The sequence below is a fragment of the Mya arenaria genome, chromosome 8, assembly GCF_026914265.1.
Source record: "Mya arenaria isolate MELC-2E11 chromosome 8, ASM2691426v1".
Lineage (NCBI taxonomy): Eukaryota > Metazoa > Mollusca > Bivalvia > Myida > Myidae > Mya > Mya arenaria.
The window spans coordinates 21,523,022-21,532,279 of NC_069129.1; the positions used below are offsets into that span (position 1 = coordinate 21,523,022).

The window sequence follows — 9,258 nt, forward strand, 5'->3', positions numbered from 1 at the left end:
AAGCCAATAAAAAACAAATTGCATACAAAAAAGCAATACTACGTCAAATATAACTCCGCATTTAGTGTAACTGACTAGTCAAGAAAATCCACGTGATCGCCAGAGAGCGTTATAACATGTATATATTAGAAGTGGATATCTCTGGTGGTATTGTCTTTGTGACGATGCTACAATGGATCTGCTAACGGAGAGACTACTAGTTGGAGTATTGATCTGATGAATATTAAGAATTAAGTATACTCGTCAATGGTTTAGACAGAAATAAGGTTACAGTGTCCTTGATACAAGAACCGGAATATATGCGAATAATTAGCTTGGATGAATATTTTGATCGTTGTTTACAAAACATTATTTAACACATTTAGAAATGCTTTAAAATACCAGTGCCGTGATTTGATCGGTTTTTGTTGTTGTTTATTTTCAATATTGATGTTGATGTGCATGGACTTGTATTATTCACTCACTTATGCAACAATGGATCCAGATAAAGTTGAGCAAAAGTTCAGTGTGCCCACAATACGCCATGAGGTTTCATATGACGTCAAAACAGATCACGAGGATCACGAGGAGCCAACAATTGCAGACAAGAACCAACTATTTCAGCGAAGAATGGAATTACGAGATTCTGAACATGTTGCTCAAAATCACTCCAATTTAAAATCCAACAACACACCATGGATGTTCAAGCTCATTCCGAAACCGACCTCGACCAAAATATTTAAATGTTGGTGTTGGCCGACCAAGACGAAGCAGTTTACCATCAACTTCGGGGAACTTTCTCTCAGAATCTTTCGACGATATTCATAATCAGAAGGAATCAGACCAACAGCCATTGCGAAGAGTGCGGTCATTTAAAATAACGTCGAAGGGAGGCATTGTAAACAGAGGAGACTCTTTTAAACGGAGCTCTAATAGTATAAACTCCATTCAAAGTGCTATACATAGCGAACATGGCGGAACTAGATCATACAACAACAGCATGCATACAATCAACCGCACGCAATCCCGAGAAAGGGGAACTTTGGACAGTACGGGATCTTCTATTGAAACAGTTATTCATAAAGTTGCCATGGTTGGGGATAAAGGGGTAGGAAAACATCTTTGACAAATCAGTTCATGACGTCGGAGTTCATTGCATTTGATGCAGATAACGGTAAGAAAGAAATCGATCTTTTAATTTGTATTTAATATTATAAAAAATCAAGAATTGTGTCCTTGAAGCCATCATGAAATACGTCAATATATATTGTTGATATATAACTAGTACAATAACAATCCAAATAATGTGCTGTTACGTGATTGATAACTAGCTTGGAAGACGGCCGTTTTATTTAATTTTGTTAATAGCACATATAAAGTATTTTTGATGATATAAGTTGAATTTCATATTTGTGGTCATTGAATACGAAAAATATAAAACTATTTTTTAATACTGCAAAAAAAAACATGCGAAGGCTCATTTTTTATTAATTTGAGAAAATTCCACTCAGCCGAGATGCCTTATATGTTTTGTTTATTTAAAACAACACTTGAAATATTAGTGGACTTTCATCTAAATACGACATAGTTCAGACGTTCAAGTCAAGATCATTCTACTTTTTTATTGCTAGTTCTATCGATCCACTTAACTAACTCAACACCACGCTGGAAAATTTACGGGAAGTTTTCCAGCTTCAATGTGTTCGGCCAAACGGGATCATTACGAATATAAATTATTTTCTGTTTAACGCCATATAGTTTTACAAAGCCATAAGGACCGGGAAATCGATAATTAACTTGTTAATGCCGGGGCAATAATAATATAAATAAAGGAGAGAGAGCATTAGTTCAAATACGTGGTATCAATGGCTGACAAATGTGTTCAGATATTGTGTCACGTTTTATCTTTCAGCATAAATGAAACGTGAGAGTAAACCTGTTGAACGCCTTGCCATTCAGTTATCTAAGTGTTTAGAGTCAACTTCGGTGCTACTAAAATTGAAATAAGATGCCAATGAACAAAATGATTTGATATATCTGCTATTTCTCATACAAAATAGGTTTATAAATGTGAACGTGAACCATGTCCTTTTTGCTAACCTGTAAATGTGGTTAATTAAGAAAAAAGAAATATGTATATTCTACAGGCATGGGGTATATCAATAATACAACTTACTCATCATTTACACAAATTGTAAACTATAGGCACAATAAGTTTGTGTTGCAAATACTTAATATCTGATAACATTGCGTTTAAAACATAATGTTACTGAAACTGGAATGGAAACATTATTGTTTAATGCTTTTCATTAAGAGTAAAAAGAAGTGTTGCAAATGACCTTTTTAGAAGGTATAAGTGAAGACCTTTTTGTGCCCTTCTTCATCCAGGGCCCGTACTCACAAAGGTCCTGATACTGAGTTTGACTCATGGTCAGAAAAGCCATATTTTAATTTTGGTGCTGAAATACTACTCCTGAGTAACTATGGTCAAACGTGATATATCTGCGTCATATGATCTGTTCTATTACCAGATAGACATTCTCGTCAACTTGCGTTATATTCTGGACATCTTGATACATTTAAGAATTCAGTTTTTTGAGCAAGTGCCTCGAACTAAGACTCAAGACATTAGTGAATACGGACCAGGATTTGTCAGTTTATTATTATTTATCTGATATTATTTATATCAGATCTATATATATTTATAAAACTGAAAGAAAGGACAGTGCCAATATATATATATATATATAATTAAAACAAAATATATTAATTAAATAGCGTATTTAGAGAAACAGTTATATATTTATTTATATATTTATTCATTGGAAAAATAATCACGTAATATCTGTTTTACTTAATTCGTGCATCGGATGCTTACTGAGCTTTATTAAACGAGCAGATGTGAAATCATTGATGATGATTGCGTTGTAATATGTAGATTATTTAAATACTTCTTTTCCACCAAACATGAAACATCATTAACATTAAATTAATGTAAACAAGAAATTGGTCACAGTTATGAAATTAAACCTGCAACGCGGGAAATATTTAAAATTCAAGACGGTCTGCTATTGGTGTTTTTTTTATGTGTCATATCGAATTGCATGACCAAAAATGTAGGTGAGTTATTTATCACGAATGAGAAATGTCTGATGTGAATACCATGTGTCTTGTTGAGCTGTTTAAAGGAGCCGTATGCATTCCTTATGTTCCTTCTCCAATAATGATGTAAACGAAAACAATTGCACTTATCCTTAACAGTTTTCATAATACAATCAAAGCAACGTTCTGCAAAAGAATAATTAATACTAGGATTGGCCACGAGTAAACATATTTATGTTGGGAATTGGAAATGTAAGAAAGTAAACAAACCGCTCAGTATTTTCTTTATTCGTGCATATATCTGCCTACGGAGCACAACTGTATAATAACCATTCCTTGGTATCACAAATACTGGTCATAGTTGCTTTTACCGTTTTCAATAACGGAATTAAAGATAAACAGGCATATGCAGAAAATGACAACATAATCTCAGAAATGATCTTCATTTCAAATTTTAAGCATCAATGTTTATTTGTTTTTAATAAACACCTAACCAACTTATTCTTCGCTGTTTCGTTTATCTGCATGGCAAAACTTACATCACAGAGAAAAATATAATGTCCGCATAGTGAATTCAAGTCTTTTTTGTATCAATTATCTATAGTTTAGTCAGATAACATTTCCAAAATTGAGTAACAAAACCGCCTTTGGTTCGCTCTTTATTGAAAATGCAAAGAACAATTCCAATTGGATACAGTTTTACTTGTTTCGATAATTAAAAACAGTCTGTGAACAATAAAAATATTGTCCTTCAGTGAATTCTAGTTTGTGTTCATAAAATTGTGCAACTCAATATGAAATACTTTTGTTTTAGATGACGACAAAACAGACAGTTTTGTGACTTTTTTGTTAAATTCAGAAGAGTCAACTCTAGAAATCGATGATTGGCGATTTGATTTACAGGTAATATTGTATGATTCTTATCCTAAGGTTGATGAATATTTTGTATCTATTATATCAATTTTAATACCATGATACAAGTTTAATAAACGAATGTTCACAAACGGATATAGATAATTCAGACTCAATATATTACCATAACAGTTAGTTTTTATCGGTTTATATCTAAAATGCATACTATTAATTTAACACTATTTAATGGTACACCATTCTCGCTGCAGATCAGATTATAACATAACAGTAAAACATTAAGAATTTCCCAGAATCACTTTATTGCATATGCAGGAGATGTCCAGCCAATCTGTTGACGCCTTTGCAGTGGTATATTCGGTCACGGATTGGTCGAGTTATCAGGAGTCTGTTGACATTATGTATCACGTTCGCCATCAACTTGTAATTATAGACAAACCAGCAATTCTCATCGCCAACAAGATCGACCTTGTAAGGAAAAGAAAGGTCACGAGGGAAGGTATTACTCTTTGTTCCATTTTAAAATTTATTTAAAGTATGTTTTTGCCTATTTCCTCATTTTATTCTGCAGACACCATAAATCAGTGTCAGTCTGTTGCCAAGCGCACGTGATATGGAGACATTTGTAATGGCTTTTTAACTATTCACATTGCATCATAATGTGTTCTATACAATGTCCCTATAATGAAAACCGGAGAGCATCATTATCAGTAATAACATATATTTGAATAGGCAATAACAATGAAATATTTATTTATCGGCTTCTTAGAGTATTATTACATGTAAACGGCATGATAGCATTGATCTTGATTAAAGTGACACACTTATTCAAAATCAATACATACATATGTATAACAAACATCAATTTTGACTGACAAATCTTGAACAACTTCCTTAATTTTGCATTTATGGAAAATATTAATTACTGATAACAAGATTGTAACATTGTAGTTTATAGATGAAAATATAAAATAAATAAATAAATGATTGGTGAATTCTAAAAGATTTACAGTGATCTACTATACTAGAAATATCGTGTTTTCTGCACAACTGTTTTAGACATTTATTCATCCTTTCTGGGATATTTTAACAATTATTGTATCAATTGGAGTAAATCTATTTGGGAGTAATAGTGTATCCGTAATTGTATCGGATATTTTTTCTCATATTCACATCTTCTTTCTGGTTAATATTTGAGGTATAATGGTATATTTATATTCGTTGTAGACATTTAGAAGTAAAACATTCAAATCATATCGAACAACGCAGTGGTTTCATTATTTACTTAAATATCAAGCTTTGATTAGATTAGCTCGACATTATTTAACCAATGGCTTTTTACGTTACAATCAGCCGCTATACGTTTATACAAAATATGTTTTTGGTATTCTTCTTAAACAATGAACTCACCTGCAGTATGAACACATGATGGTATACGATCCATCATTGAATTAATTAATCAAACAATATACGTATTGTAAAATTGCGAACCCGATACCGTACTGGAAAGGAACATTGGCGAAAGGTTAATAACTTCTAGGAAAATGTGATGCTGAAACAAGTGAAATAAACCAATTATTGTCTTAGCAATTGTTTTTACATTCAATGAAACACATACTACCGTGTGCAATGAGATGTGAGTTTTTTCATACACATTGGTTTTATACTTTTTAGAGGGAAGATCTGTAGCCAAACAATATAGCAGTAAATACTGCGAAACATCCGCCGCTCTTAATCACCACGTAGATGAACTCCTGGTTGGAATACTGAGCCAAATCCGCCTGTACAAGACCCCTGGACAACCAATAGATCCGTCAAACTTTGATGTTAGGCCTTGTCAAAACAAGCATGCCAAATGTTTCATATCTGTTCCAAAACGTTTGCTAAATTTCATCTTTGGTAAGAGTCCGATTCCAACCGCTCGACATGAGTGTGAAGATCTCTTTACGTCATAGTTTGTTTTCTTCAATTTGTTGTTTGGATTTTTTTTCAATACTGCTTTGATTATTTTCACAAGCATTGATACTTCTGAATATAGGAGGTTCATAAAGATGTCTTTATTGCAGACAGCGAAACCTGATTTCATGGTTAAAATTAAAATATTGCTTGCTTGATGTTTATAACACATCTTTGCATGGATTGGATCATTTTCAAATTGTGTGATGTCTTTATTATTTCTTAAATATAATTATGTGTACAAACTAAAACAAAGATCAATAATACAGCATGTATATACATAAATGCATATTTATTTTGGAAACGTTTCTATGTATCAAAAATCAAATGTTACCGTTTTGTTTTTCTATTATGGCTATGCCACTTGTGCATTCATAAGTGAATCTTTGGCAACTGGTTCTACCATATGAACTATTAAAGTTTCGAATGCCTAGGCCATAGTTAATAAACAGTTGGTTTGGTCTTACCAGACTTACTCACGGAAATACAAAACACCAAAATGTTTTAAATTTCTGCTGTGATCCTATTTTGTTCTCGTTTAGTATTACAGACCTAAGGGTTTAGGACGGAAAACACCGTCTCCACAATCCACTTATACACTCTAAGAATAATTAAAATACATATAATAAATTAATTAATTAATACTATGACCTACCTTTTTACTTACACTTACATTTGTCGCTTGGTAGGGTCAAACACATTATAGTTTTAATAATAGCCTTACGAAACAGTTGTTATTTCAAATCGAATAATAATATGAAATATGTCATTTAATTATTAATAAGTGAATGTCTGGCAGCAAGTGCCATCACCTTAAATATTAAAGTGAACTGACTCCTTGCGAGACAGTTTTAATAACAAATTCCAAACACGGATATGAAAAATACGAAATGGAATTTTAAAAATTAACGAGCAGATATGATATGATATGATACAAGGTATGCTAATTAATACAACATTGCTATAGCAGGCGAACGCAGCTTTTGAAGTACGTTGTATATAACAGAACTTGATGTATTATATTGGAATTGATTTTATAATGATTTGAGGCAAATGTCACGAATGGTCTTTTTCATTGCTTTGAATATTTGTATCAGCAGCATTGATGGCTTATACGTTGCATTACAGACAATGCTGACACATGTCAATATTTACACGATGACCTACATTGCAATAATTTTTTGCATAGAGTCACACAAACCATATACAGTATTTCATAAAAACAAATCCTGGCAGTTTAGTTTCTTAACAGTAACATTTTCTTTCTGAGACAGAAGTTAACCACAAGAACATTTAAAAGAAATCACTTGAACAACAACGAATATCAATAAAATATGGACGATTCATGGTTTTAATAGAATACATGGAACGCATTGAGTAATTTGTATCCTTAGGGCGTTGAAATATATTTAATAAAAATTGCCAAAATAATGACTTTTATTCACGATTAGGCTGCACTTCACTCATCTTACCATGCAACCACGTCCCCCCGTTCCGACTTCTTTTAACAGTGTTCGTAGTGTCTGATTTATACAGCCTGATTGTTTAAATAGAATGACTTATATAATATCAACATCAAACATCAAACGTATCTATTTTAATGTTCCTTACAGAGACCGTTAAGGAAAAAAACTTAATGTAGAACATCTTAAGGTAGATGGAATATTAATACGTTATTTCTGTCATTTCAATAATGTACTTTTGTGATTACGTCATTTGTGTGGCGTTATACTTAGTGTTAAATTGCGCAGTTTATAGTCTTAGAACCGTACAATAGGCAATTTAAGAGATGATCGTCGCGAATATTTTCGGTTGTAATTTGTTTGAATGATGAAATTCAATCGTGTATGTTATTTACGTACGAAAGGCCTTACTTGCGCAATGCTGCCTAGAAAGTGATATATACCTTGAAATTGTACTTTTAAAAGGAAAACTCCTTTAATGGTGAAAGATATCTTGCAAGAGGGAATAAGGACAACATCTGTGACAATACATCTGAACTAGAAAACGTATTGTACGATACCAACCCATTTCTGTCAAATATATCAATATGACGGCATGATCATATAGTCATTAATTTCCTCACGTCACTGTTTTCTCATGTTTGGTATTAAACGGAAATCGACATTATACTTCTCGGTGAATTTCTGATGACATACCTAAGCCTTGATTTACATCTAATTCAATAAAAGACCTTCATAAGGACAAGTTATTATTTTTTTGAAAGAGTGATGGAATGCGGATCCTACAGTCATCAAAACGGATATTGCCTGTCAGTGATTTCATCCTATCCTGATTCGTCTTTATAATATTTATTTTGTGTCGAGTTAAGGTGAAATTGGACCTATTACCAAAGGCTGGTGGCAAATTAATAATTTTACGAGTTTGACATATGTTGCGCAAAAAACAAAACAAATACATTTTGTGAGTGTGCACAGAGCAGAAATGTCAAGTATTTTACATACTACAAACCTAACATTTTTGCTAAGCGCAATAAGTAATTGATAGCCATTTTATTAAATCAATAATAATTAAAAAAAATAAACCACTAAGCGGCAACAAATGCTCATCATTATTACTGTTAATCAAATATTCACCATTACGACCGTGATTTCCTGATGATCAACTATCCAACCGTTCTTTATTATCAATATTTTCAACTCAGTGTATTCAGTCAACTTAGGAGTGATCTTAATTATACAAAAAACATCCTGGTGATATTCATCCCTTAGGTTTTCAATTGCATGAATTTACGATCGCAACAGTATGAATTCACAATAAGATAGTTTCAATAGAATTTTGATTTCAGTAACCTTTTTAAGGTGAAATCGTGAAATCTTTAATTAGTGAAGTAAAAATCGCGAGTTCATGAAGTTGCGATCGTGATATTTAAATGCCACCATAGTTTTGATATAATCCTACATTTGCTTTTTAGTGATACAGACTTTTGTAGGACCAATGGCGCTGATAGTGACAAAGAGTTGTGGACAGACTGTGGCCACATCATGATTAAAAAGGGGAATATATTCCGTAGTACACGCTTAATGGTGAAGATCGAATGAAAATGTTTTCGAAAGGGCTTATCATTTGAAGGCTCAATTTTACTTTATTATTAAACGTTGTTTAAAATCAGGTAAGTACAGTCTGGTTTCCTAAACAATTTTTAATCATTTCCAAAAGGATAAGATTATTGAGTAAACAGACCTTATTTGAAAAAAAAAATAATCCTTAATTGCTAATATATTAATAAAATGCGACTTCGTTATTGTTTATTTTGTTCCTCATACATTGCTTGATTGCACAGAAAAACAGGATTTTTGAAAGACGCTAACAAAATAAAAGGAAAGAATG

General features: G+C 32.3%; 1 pseudogene; it reads left to right on the plus strand.

Moving 5' to 3' along the window:
- The first annotated feature begins 474 nt into the window (after nt 1-474).
- LOC128244053 (GTP-binding protein REM 2-like) lies at nt 475-5,906 on the plus strand (annotated as a pseudogene).
- Nucleotides 5,907-9,258: the final 3,352 nt, after the last annotated feature.